The sequence below is a fragment of the Anomalospiza imberbis genome, chromosome 1 (assembly GCF_031753505.1).
Source record: "Anomalospiza imberbis isolate Cuckoo-Finch-1a 21T00152 chromosome 1, ASM3175350v1, whole genome shotgun sequence".
NCBI lineage: Eukaryota > Metazoa > Chordata > Aves > Passeriformes > Viduidae > Anomalospiza > Anomalospiza imberbis.
Window position 1 is genome coordinate 72182859 of NC_089681.1, and position 12140 is coordinate 72194998.

The 12140-nt window shown below is 37.1% G+C and overlaps 1 long non-coding RNA gene across 1 annotated transcript; it reads right to left on the reverse strand.

The window, feature by feature from the left end:
- Positions 1-4570: 4570 nt before the first annotated feature.
- LOC137479950 (uncharacterized) lies at positions 4571-7130 on the reverse strand. The gene is made up of 3 exons (XR_011002623.1): positions 7066-7130; positions 6317-6456; positions 4571-4883 (listed from the first exon to the last, which is right to left on the reverse strand). It is a non-coding gene; the product is annotated as an uncharacterized lncRNA (long non-coding RNA).
- Between the last annotated feature and the right edge of the window lie 5010 nt (positions 7131-12140).

Below are 12140 nucleotides of genomic sequence, written 5' to 3' on the forward strand. Positions count from 1 at the left end.
CCATTATAATGTTTTCCCTGTCATATTTTGTTGTTAGTTGCAAAGGCAAGTAATTGTACATAATGCTCCCTCCACAGACAATAAAATGAGAATATACTCATTAACTTCATTGGTGACATAATGTTATGATGGTTGCCACTCTTACTTCAGAATGGCTCCCTACTTCAGCTGTGCTTCTGCTCACAAGTTACCAATATAAAGACTGACACCTGTCAGAACTTACTTCCTGAGACAGTGGTAAAACAATCTTTTTTCTTCTGTCCCTGTGCTGAGCAGCTTCAGAGTTAAAAGGCACAAGGACAGAACAACTGAACATCCTAGAATTATATTTTCAAATATATTTATCAACAAGAGTAAATGAAGGCACTGGGGTGCCTTCAATACAACTGTAGAGAATAGAGAGAGAGAGAGAGAAACTAGAGAATGCAACAATACAACTGTTGTTATTCTCTATTCTTAATGCCAATCTTAAAACTTACCATAAATTGAACAAACAAGTTTGAAATAACAGGCTCTAATTTTAACTTTGTGACCGATTTGCTGGGAACTCAAATCTCTCAGCACTCCAGCATTTTTTCTGTAGAATCTATCTGGTAGTACATGCCTAATCCTCTGGGCTCTCAGGGTGGGGGAAGAAGGTCTGACTTGGTAACAAGCTGCAAACCATTTACTCAAATTTTCAATTTACTTGAAGGAAGTCTATAAAATACAAACTAATGCTGTGTAGAGGAGATGCATAAACACTTGGACAAGGAATAAACCTAAATGGAGCGCAGCTACATACCCTACAACCAGTTTCTGTCACAGAGCATTGTAACTGTTTTCTTTTTGCAATCCATTCTTTCCCCATTCCTTGCAAGCTAAGTTATCTCTAGGATTTGAGCAGATATAACCCAGGTTCTTTTTGTTACTTGATTTTATAGAAACCATTACATGATTTGTGCTGTGCAGGGACTGACTAAAGCAAGCAAACAAATAAACAAAAAAGATGGTTGTGTGACAGCTTCTGTGTTTGCAAAACATACCCTGTCACAGCTGAAGCTGTTGAACAGAGACTGTGAATATATTTTTCTAGTAATATCTTTTTTGTTTATTAACAGTAAGCAATGGAACACACTGCATCCAATAAATTGCAATACAGAATTCGTTTTGTGTCTGGTTTAACTAAAAAGTTTAGAAGCAAAGCCTTCTGACCAACTACTGAAATGTAATAATCAGAGCTATAACCTTTCTAAAGAATTTATGAAAATACAAAAAGAACCCAACCCCCATCAAAAAGTTAGGAATAAAAAGAAAAAAAAACCCAAAAACATCCAAACCAAAAAAAAAAAATAAAAACCCCAAACCAACTCTGCCCTTTAAAATCTTTTATGTGGAAATGAAGATATTTTTTTATCTGACTGGACATGGAGTCATCATAAATCATAAATGGAGTCTTTTTCCCACTGTTTTGAACAACAAGACATTGAAATCTTCAAAGCTATGTTTTTAATGAACTTACACAAAGCTGGAAATAAATCTGAAGGGGTTCTTTTGTTACAACTGTTGCAGAAAAATGTGGTATGATGCACAGAGGAGAACAGTCACTATGAAAATTTAGAATTATACAAGAATTTCCAGCGGGTGTATGGATTTCTAGTCAGTTCCTGCCCAGAATAAGGGGATTATTTTCCTCCTTCATATTAGAGAGGGAAATAATGTTCACTGGAGCTGAAGATTTGGGGAGCAGAGGGGAGGAAAATTACCCAAGTAATATGTCATAAGATATATTTTGAGGAATATTATAACAGTAAATAAATTTCATATTTCTTACCAAATATTTTCTGCTTCATATAAATTAAATATCCACTTTAATACACAAGTGTTTCCCTGCATTAAAGGTTTTCCCTGAACTGTGTCTTTCTGTTACTGTGGAATCACAGTCAAGCTCTTTTTAAGTGTTCTGTGCAACTGAATTGGCTATAACTATTCAGTCTCCAAAGTCATTCATATTGTCATGAAGGAATCGTTGTTTCAGAAAGGAGAGAGGCAAAAGTAACACAGGTTCTCCAGGAGACCTTGTGGTCTGGTAGATGGAACTAAGTAGGAGTTTGGAAGACATTTAGAATTGCCCAAAACACCCAAGTCTAGGCACATCTTAGGATCCCCAGACAGCAGCCACTGGAAAAACATTACATGCACAGTCTTCAAGAACCATGATAAACCTCAGGATGATCTTGAAAGCATCTCTTACTCCTGTTCCCTAAAATCTGACATTAGTCTAGTCAATAGTATGGTCAGTGTACTGTGTTAGTAAAGGGAGCTTGTGAGACATGACACTTGTTTAGTATTATCTGATCATTGGTCCCCCCAAAGCAATGATGGACATATTACCCTTCAACTTACTGAAATGTACTTCACGCACCATTTTTTGCTTTTTCCCTCGCTATCATGATGCATTTCACCTTCAATTTCAGTGCCTGACTGAAATCAGCTCCATTATTAAGGCAGGTGGGAGCCAGTGAAGTGCACAGCCCTGACTACAGCAATTTGTGCATTGATCTAATTCTTCCCAAAGCTCCTCAGAGGCTACAAAATATCCTGCCTCCTGGCCAATACATAAACCATGTTTATCAAAGTTTCTCCCATCATACCCTGAAGGCTCTCTGTGATGGACAGAGAAATTCAGAAAAAGCTGTATTTACAATAGAGTAGAGCTAAATAAAAATTAGTGCCTTGTTCAGCAGCAGCAGGAGCTAAAGAACTCTGTCCACATCCAGAAAGTTCCATGGCAAACCTGACATAAAAGGACACACACTACTGTGTGTATAATCCTTGTATTTAAGCAAGTAGTTAGTTTACTTGCATCTAACATTTCCTTGGTGCTCTAAACACTCATGAGTTTTCCAGCTGTTGCAGGAGGATCTCATGATGATGAGCAAACTGGGCAATAGAAGAGCAGCTGAAATTCAGTGTCAATAAATACATGTAATGGGCATGCCTGCCTGCACACACAGCAACAAATAAGCTTGCTATTCTCAAGCAGGAGATCTTATATTGCCTGCAGATAGCCCTGTGAAAACAAATGGTAAAATTCTCACTGGTGACCAGAAAGACAACAGAACATTAGGAAATAAGTAGAGCACAAAACAGAGACCATTATGCAGTAGTACATATCAGTAATGTGCTCAAATCCAGAATTATCTGCTCCTCTGCATTCAACAAATAGACTATTACTACAAAAAGAAAAAAAATTATAACACTATGTAAAAAAAAAAAAAAAAAACAAAACAAAACAAAGGAACACAATTAGATGCTGCAGAGAGGAGAAGGAATTATAAAAGAGACACAACAGAAATATGTAAAATAAAGAGCAGCACGCAGGGAGTAGCTATTCTCTGATGGTAATTTAAGTGCTGTGTTACCTGATGAAAAATGTCAGTCATTGAGCTCAAACCAAATATGCCTAAATATTCTTTCCACAGAGCACAATCAAACAGCCTGGTTGCATTAGGATTTTCTAGAATACTAAAAATTATTTCAAAAAACAAGAATTAGACAAACCAATGGAAGAAAATTTAATCTTGAACAGTAAAACATAAAGTGACATGAACACTGGCTCAAGAAATCCTTACAGCAGTTTGAGGGAAACTGTAAAGTGCAATTACTGTGAAGGAGTAGTCAAATCTACTGCAAACAACTTAGCTTTGTAAATTTGCAGGAATCCAGCAGGATTATATCTAGAAGCACATGATCCTCTGAATTTGAAATCAAAGTGCAGAACTGGCCTTATAATTAAAATTACATTACTTTTGCTCCACAACTGAAATAAACAGCAGGGGATTTGAAAAATCTAATCAGGACAACAATTCACACAGAGCAAAAGTGCAACAGTTGGAAGCAGAGTCAAGAGGAAATTCTGGGGGTATTATAAAACCCTTTTACTTTATACTTCAATGAAATTTTGCATGGGACACAGTTTCAGTAGAAATTAATTCACAGCATAGTATCCAGGGCATTATTTTAAAAATCAAGAAAACTTCATCCTCCTTTTTTTTAATTCTGCTGCTGATTTACTGCAAAGCTCCCTTGTATCCTTCATGCTTTAATTATCTCGCCTACAAAACAGAGATAAAATATTTTACGAAAAGCAGAGACCATATTGAAATCTGTGAATTAAATACTTCTTTTCTGATTGTCAGCCTAGAAAATGAACCTGACAGAGCAGCCCTATTTTGAGACAATGATGGACTAATTTAAGTAAACTGGCAGAAGTTAAAACAGAATTATTAGAACTCTAAAAGGTGGTTTTTACAGAAGCCTCTCTGTGTTTTCCTGATGACCCTCTTTGCAAGATTTCTAGAAGATTATTCTCTGAGCTTTTAATGATGTTGAGCTCAAAACACATTCCCTTTTTTTTTTTCTGAAAAATGGGAAGACAATAGAGGAAGGAGATTGGTCTCTGCTGACAGTCTGGTTATATTTCCATCAGATGTCTTATTGCCCATGTTTCCTCAGGATGATGGCAACTTGCTTGAAGTACTTTTCCAGTATTAGGTACTTTAATGCTATATAAGCAATGTCTTGTAAGTAAGTAAGGCCTTGAGAATACGTGCCAAGATTTAACTTCCTAATACTAATAATAGGGTTTTGTCCCTCACCAAGCAACTAGCCAATTCAAGGAAAATTTTATTAGCTACTAAATGCAATATTTTATATCCATTTGTATGCAATAATATACTTTTGATACGGGTTTTTTCCTAGTTTTTCTCAAAAGTCTGCTTTTCTGTCAACTGAGATCTTATTAACACTCAATAGTTCTAATTTTGGTTGAAAAATGTGACACTGCTGGTGGAGAACAGGGCGACATCCTGATACTGGGTTGACATTTATGCTGATTTTAGCTGGAAAAAGAGAAGTTAAATTTCTTCTTTACAGCTAATATGGGGCTACGTTTGGGATTTGTGCCAGAAATGGGTCTGATAACTCAGGAATGTTTTAGCTATTGCTGCACAGTTTTTACAGAGCCAAGGCTTTTTCTGCTCCTCTCCTCAGCCCACCAGTGAGTAGGCTGGGGGTGCACAAGGAGTTGAGCAGGGACACAGCCAGGACAGCTGACCCCAACTGTTCCCAGGGACATCACATGCCATGTGGCATCTTGTTCAGCATATAAAGCTGTAGGAAGAAGAAGGTAAATGGAGCAATAACATTTTCTTCTCAAGTCACTGTTAGAAGTGATGGAGCCCTTCTTTCCTGGGAAAGCCTGAACACCTGCCCGCCCATGGGAAGAGGTGAATGAGTTCCTGTCTTGCTTTCTTTGCATGCTTACCTCTTAAACTGTATTTACCTCAACCCATGGATTTTCTCACTTTTACCCTTCCAACTCTCTCCCTTATCCCTCTGGGAGTGGACATGGGGAGTGAAGGGGCAGCTGTGTGGGGCTTAGTTGTTATCTGGGATTAAACCCCAGCAACATTACACCAAGTCCCTCTAGATTTTCCTAGTTTCTATTCTCCATATACATAAATTAGAGTTAATACTGCCTTCATATATTCCTGTATAGTATGACTTAGCTTTCTAAGGGACAACTCATTCTTTTCCTGTACTATAACAAACTTAACCAGCTAGGTCATGCAACCTTACTTTGTTGAGACCTGTTAGGGGCTGTCTACAGTTGAGTATATTTGATTTTGAACCATGTATTTACCCACAGATCCCATGAGATGTGCGTACTTTTAGCCTGCAGGACACTGGGAGAATCATGTTACAATGAAACAAACAATGTTACAAAATCCAGATTACAGTCACATACCACCTCAAGGCTCATTGCTCAAACCTTCATAAAAATATAAAACCTGGAAGAGATATGTATTTTGAAAAAAATGCAGCATGCCCAAGATTGTTTTATGTATCCTTAGATACATAAGATATCCTTATATCTTTAGATATAAGGATAGAACAATATATATCAAAGTCCTGATATACACACCTATCAAGATGACTACTTTTTAGATATAGAAATATAATGGTATGAAATAGTCAACTTGCCATAGTTCAAATATGACTACAACAAGTGTGTTTATATTTCTTAAGCTGTCTCTCATTCCATTTGTCTCACAAGTAGAAAATATGAAGTGTTTATATGCTATTTCAGGACAATACCTGTGTGGTAGAGAATTTATGCTTATGTTTATATGGTAGAGAATGTGGCATGCTTTCATTGGTGAATGAAAATACAGAGTCAATTTGAACAGTAAATTCAAATTAATGACAGATCTCAGCAACTGTATATGTGGAATAAACACTCCAGATTGCCCTCAGAAAGAAACAAATTTACCTTGCAAGGAATGATAGGTTGAATGCCAAAGACTGAATTAAAGTTTCATTGTGCTTGTTACGGTATGAGATGCTCTGGTGAGAGTTCAGCTGTACATGACAAGGGCTCATTTGAAACTGGCAGTGATGTCATGAAGAGCACTAAGGAGGAGGAAAAGGTGAAAGGAAGGGAGCTAATTCTAAAGCAAATTAACAACCATCATCCCCTGATATCCATACTGCCAGTGCAGAGGCTCAGTTGCCTGAATCTAAGATAGACCTTCAAATCAAAACTTATTTACCTTAAGATTTCATTGATACTGAAAATGTAGTAGCTTTAAGAAAAATATTGCTTGCTATCCACTTCAGTTTCCAATGTGGAGCTTTTTTCAATAATGCTGAAAACACAGTGCTGCACATCAGCTTGGTATGACTTTATTAAGCTAACTCAAATATAAAGACAATGAAAGGCCAATACTGAATTTCTAATGTATTTTTCCAAATTTTTTTAGGTTATAAACACATGCATCAGTACATATATCCTCTCCCAGGTCAAATGACAAGAAGCAAAAACACATTTTATGAAAGAGGTTATGAAAACCTAAAGCAAACTTAAGAGGTCTGCTTTTAGATTCTTAACTTTTATTTTTATTTTTTGAGGCCTTTCATTTAAACTTTTTTTCTTTTTAAACACCAGCTGGCCACAGTTATCTCTTATTTTTGCTCCAAGAAATTTTAGACAATTTACATATAATTTTCAATTATACTCACTAATGTTTTTGAGGATGATCTTTTAGAACTCCTCTTGAGAAGCATTACCAAACTTCATATTATTCCAAAAGCATAAGTTAAATGTTAATTAGAAAAATAATTAATTATAGATTTTAACTGTATTTGAATAGAATGCTTAGTATCATATTTTTTTCTCTCCTAGTAGTCCTACAGATTATTGTTACACATGTGCTGTTCAGAAAAAAGGGCATAAAAACCTAAAGGAAATAGCTGACCCTGGAATGATCACAGCTTACTAATGTACAAGTTTGGGCAAGAACAAACAGGTGGTGCATGGCAAGTGACAATGCAGGTAACAAATACGTCCCCCATGAAAGTCAACGCAATTAAATCCTTTCAAAATGTTAAAACATTAGCAAGAACAGTAAAGGTGTGTGATGATTTTGGCTGGGGTAGTTACTTTTCTTCACAGTAGCTGGTAGGGGGCTGTGTTTTGGATTTGTGTACAACACAGGGTTGAAAATATGGAGCTGTTGTTGTTATTGCTGAGCAGGGCTTGCTCAGAGCCAAGGCCTTTTCTGCCTCTCACACTGCCACAATGGTGAGGAAGCTGGGAGTGCTTGGGAGGAGACACAGGCAGGACAGGTGACCCTACTGACCAAAAGGATATTCCAAATGATCTGACATCATGCTCAGTATATAAATATGACACCAAAAAAACATAATAAAAATTTAGAGGCAAATGTGCAATAGCCAACACAAATCCACACAGCCCCATCGGGGGCAGATGCTATATGGTTCAAAAGGGACAGTGAGAAGGCTGGTTGAAAATATACCTCTTCTTATCAAACTGGGAGAAAGTTCACATCTACAAATCAAGTTGTTTTGGGCTTAATTCAGAAGACGCATGCACTACCTGGAAGGAGCACCTGTACTGCAGTAAAAAACAACAGGGAAGCCCATGCTACCACATCTGATTTAATTTCACTAGTTCACATACCAACAGCCTCAGCAGGAGAGGCGTAGTTACCACTGGAGTAAGGACTGCAGCAACTGCAGTGATGGACCTAAAGGTGAAGTGAGCACCTGCTGGTGGCTGGGCAGCAGACACATTTGGCCATGACATAAAGGTTTGTGTCAGCCACACCATGCCACTGCCAGCAGCGAGGTTCCTGTGGGCATCTCCTAACTAGCTGCAGGCAGTTATATATTAGCATGAGTAGCTTGAACAGGAGGTGGACATAACCTCGTTTAGTTTGCTTGAAGGAAGTGGTTGTCAGAAAAAGGAAGAAAAACCAGTGTCAGATAATAAAAACTGTACATTTTCCTACAAGCAAATGGTTCTTATTCCTTCTCTCCTAAACAAACCAAAGAAACTGGCAGAGGCCAGCACAGCTACTGAGTCCCACTGCCAGTCCCCTAAGGGCAGCATGCTGTATAAGTCCACCAAAGCAAACACAATACTTTAATTAGAAAAGGTGAAAATAGTCCTTTGTATTTATTGAGAGTTCACTGACAAAAGAAAAAATTCAAACCCAAACCCAAACAAACCATGACTGAACTTATCTCACAAGACTTATTCCAAGTGATGGTTCATATGCACAAACATCATGTAGCAGGCAGGGTTCAGTGTACCCAGCTACACGTTTCCCTGTTCTGAAACCAGATGTGAGATGCCATTGAAAAGGATATAGTGAATCCCAGAATAAAAAGTTTCCATTTTTTTCTTCTTTTTTGTTCAAAATCCTGCAAAACTTTATCGTGTCTGCCTTGCCATCACTTGAAAACAAGTCCAGTTTTCTAAATAACAACTATTATTTCTCCTAAGCCTCACATCTCTACTCTGATGGGCAGGAAGAGACACCTAAAGTCACTGCAGATTTTCACAGATGAAATTTAATGAAGAGCATTAAGAACAAAGTGGTAAGGGCTTGTGGTTTGGGTTTTTTTTTTTTTTTTTTGGTTCATCACACAGAGGAAAAGAATGAGACATTTTTAATACACAGCTCTAAGGCTAAGACAGGAGAAATAACTGAGCATCCAGGTAAGCATGAGTCATCAACCATATGCTTCAATGGGATTATCCATCAGAAGATACTAAGCTCAGGGGAGTGATCAACAGCCTTGAGGACAATGCTGGTCTTTTGTCACACCTCAAGGCTGGACATAAGGCTGTCATTAGCCTTAAAAAGCTCAGCAGCAGTATACCAATGGGAAAGTAAAAATCCTGCAGCCAAGAGAGAAAACCCCTCAGACTGGGCACCTGCTGGCTAAGGAAGTGGTCTGCAGAAAACTAAAGTTCACAACTTGAAGCTGAGTTAGCAACATGCCCTTGTGCTGGGGAGACAAATATGGACAAGGCTGCATTAGCAACCAAACAGCAAGAGAAGGGGTTATTCCCTTCTAGTCAACACCCCTGAGACTGCACCAGGAGGCCCACATCGAGTTTTGTCATCCCCAAAACTGGACAAGAAAGCCATTGACATACTGAAGCCAGCCTGATAGATGGTCACTAAGATGAGTGGACAGCCGGAACACGTGGCATCCAAGAAGAGCCAGAGACAAGTCATCAAGCATTAAGAAACTAACCAAGAAGTGCTTTTACACACACAGTTTCCCAGAAATGCTGTGGAATATCCATCCCTAGAGATACTGAAACCTCAGCTAGACAAAGCTATTAAGTACAACCTCACCTTAGATTTTCCTTCTTTGTTTGAGGATTGGACCCTCAAATAGGATCTTCATAGGTCCTTTTCAAGCAATATCAGTGTGTGATAATAACAGCAATTTATTAATACCCTTCTTTCGAATTCTCTAGAATACACCCTCCTTTTCAAATAAATGCTTTTTCTACCTCCATTTACTTTCTTTGTTTAAAATAACCCCAACAGACCAGAACGACCAATAAAACACTAAAAAAACCAAAACCCCATAAAACCTCTCCCACATTCCCATTTTTTCTTTTGCTTCTTATATGAAGTATCAAAAGCAGTTTCTTGTATCAGAGAAGTTCTTTACAGTCTTCTCGGTTGTGCACTCTAGCAAGCCAGCTAACAGCAGATCTCTGACATCTAAGGAATCCATTAGCATCTAGCCAGCTCAACAGGATTACATTACTTAAGAGCAAAGACTAAACTGTAAAGGTGACTTAGCTTGTTAGAAGCTCTTTTAAGAAGGACAGGCAATTGTTTCTTAAGTAACTTCATTGATGATTATGAGAATTATGGTTGATGTACAATGTTTCCCTTGCTAGCTGAGAAAATAATTCTTTAACAAACTGAAAGTGGGGTTTCTGTTTTCAAACATCTTTCATCTTTCTTTCATCATTATTTACTGTGCATTTTGTAACATGGAACAAGATGCTTAATTAGCCAAGCACACAATCGATACAAGTATTTCCATGTACAGCAATGTCTGCAATGTCATCGTAGAAGAAGTTGAATGATATTCTTTATTACAAACAACTCTCAGTTACATCACTACTTTCATCTGCCCAGGAAAAATGCCTCTTTTTCTATTAGTAACTTTGTGTTTTAAGAGTTCCTTCTGGTTTGCTTTGGATTTCTCTCTTTATCATGCATTTCAAGTTCTTCCAGGTTATCACTTAAATCAACATATTGAGATCAATATTTATTTCCTGCAAAATTATGAGGAGAATTAGATATGAGAAAAAATATAGGATAGACAGCTCCAACTGCTAGTAGAGTTGTATTTTCTGTAATATATTTTAGGTGTTTTTTTTATTTCCATTTCATCTAGTAATTTAAGAACCAAGATACAAACCTCGTGAAAGTTAGGAATGCATTAGATGGTCAGAGAAAAACTAAAACATGCAATGTAACCAGTAGACAGGAGAGCAATTAAGAACATCAAAAGCAGTGTTCCTGGGCTCAGACTTGTACCTAAAACTGTGCATTGCATAATGTTTGCAATTTTGTTTTTCTTTTATGCACTGTCTATATAGCACAGTTCACACAAGTCATTACAACACACATAAGATTTATAAGTACATAAGGTACATACAGCAAAATGTTTCAGGCTTATTCAACTAGATTTAGTTAAACTAAATCTATTCCAGCCTAGCAAAGCATTTCAACTGACAAGTACAAATTAATTTATTTAAATCATGTTTCTTGGGTCAACAGAGAAATTGACACTAATCACCAACTTGCTGCTCCAGCTATTTCACTAACAATAGTCGTAAGCTGGCATTACTTTTAACAGAATAAAATCCTGATGTAAACAAACTGTTCATCAATATTTAATTAAAATATAATGAGGAACAGGAAATGCAGTTCTAGTGCTGTTTAAGGTTGCATAGCACCATTTAAATGTCTTGTTGTGTGTCACATCTCCTTATTGACATGGAAGTGTACGTGACATCTGAGAACAGAGTCACAGAGGTGACAACATGCACTTTAATATTCATTCCTCATTTTGTGCATGTTGAGGAAAGAATTGTTTTAACCTTTGCATTTCTGCACAGATTAACTATCAACACAAGGGTCTCACCAAAAGCCTGAAAAAGTCTGTGAAAATCTTTCCTTTAATGTCCAGGGCTTTTAATCATGTTGCATATTATTGCTCCAAAACAGAGAATTTTCTTATATTTCTTCTCAAATCACATATACTTTTTGTATATTTTGCAAGCAAATTAAAAGTTTGTTTGTTTCACTTAAAAACCACACAGAAATTTGGCAAGAAAGTAGAGAAAATCAATTGCAAGGCCCTTTGGTTTTAATTCATGCAGCTTTTTAATGTCAAAAAGCTGCTGAAATCAATGTCATCATAGAGAAATGAACTTACTCAATTCTGTATATTACTTGGCTCAGTTATTTATGGAGTCTAATGGGAAAATTCACAGGTTTGGGACCAAAATTAATCACAGAGCAAAAATGTATCTGTTCTCATACCTTGCAGGCTTTATATCTCTAAATTGAGATATCTGTGCCAATACCAATTTTCCCAAGGTTCCTCTCACTCACACCCAAACAGAAAAGTCAAAAGTTTAAGGTAGAGCTTTGTTTACATTCTTTCTGTAATACCATAAAACATGAACCTGGCTACAAAAATATGAAGCAATGCTAATATTGTTTTGTGATTCTAAATAGTCA